Genomic DNA, 1,134 nt, shown 5'->3' with positions numbered 1-1,134 from the left:
CGAGCAACAGATGCCAGCGGGGATCTGCCGCTCCGGGGCCGGGGGATGCCGAGCGGGTGGGACCGTGGCTTTCTGTGTGCGTGTGAGTGTGTGTGAGCCTGTGGTTTACATTACACAGGCTTGAGCGGGGGTTAGCGGACAGGGCTCTGCTGCCTGTCCGTGCGAGGAGTGTTGTCTCCCAGCCCTGCAACACGTTGTGGAGCTGGGATGCGTGGGTTATAGCTGGAAGGGCTGAACGCGATTCTTCCGAAAGTCATAAATCAAACTCTTTCTATGAATGAGAATGTCATCAAAGAGATCAATTGCAGGAACACATGCACAAATAAAAATCCTCTTACGTATTTGCCGGGGCTAGGGATCCCCGTCTAAAACCATTAAGTGAGAGGGCGCTTAGTCATAATTCATTTTTATTGCTCTTTTAAAACAACAGCTTGGCTGAGCAGCGAACGCGGCGAAACCTCGCCCCTGCTTCTTCTTCTCTCTGCTCCAGCCCTGTTCCTGCAGAAAGCAAGCAGCCTCACCGGCATTTTAACTCCTCTGTCACTGGGTTAAATTGGATCGCAAAGTGCACGTATGGGTTGGGGTTTCTTTTATGCACAGATTTCTCGATGCTGACAACGCTTTAGAAAAAACGAAAAAAAGAAAGAAAGTACATACACTACAAGATTTAAACTTCTTGCAAACTCCATTTAAATAAATGCGGGGATCAGAGAGCAGGAAAAGCCTCCGAGTCTCCCAGTAAGCCCTGGGTCCACAGCGGGGGCACACTCCCACGGAAAAACCTGAAGCGCTGGGATCGGCGCCTCGGCCCCAGTCCCAGGGCAGGAAGCGCGGAGAGGAGTCACGGAGGGACCGGACGGGCCTGCGGGCAGAGGGAAGGGGCGGGGGGTGTTGCAGAGGGAGAGTATCCCCTCTGCTCTGATCCTTCTCACGATGTTGTCCCCGCACACAAACCCCCAAAGCCCCGCCGAGAGACAATGCAACAAAAGAGACAATGGCACGAAAAAGGGAAAGAAAAAAGGATTTCAGGATGCTGGAGACTGTAAGAGAAGTGCGGTGATTCGGCTGCATTTATGGGTAAAACGGATCTGTTTGTAGCAAAATCCATTTACCCCCCCCCACCTTACCTTCTAC

This window comes from Buceros rhinoceros, unplaced genomic scaffold (assembly GCF_000710305.1).
Source record: "Buceros rhinoceros silvestris isolate BGI_N320 unplaced genomic scaffold, ASM71030v1 scaffold34617, whole genome shotgun sequence".
NCBI classification, from domain to species: Eukaryota; Metazoa; Chordata; class Aves; order Bucerotiformes; family Bucerotidae; genus Buceros; species Buceros rhinoceros.
Note: the sequence above shows the minus strand (reverse complement) of the source record.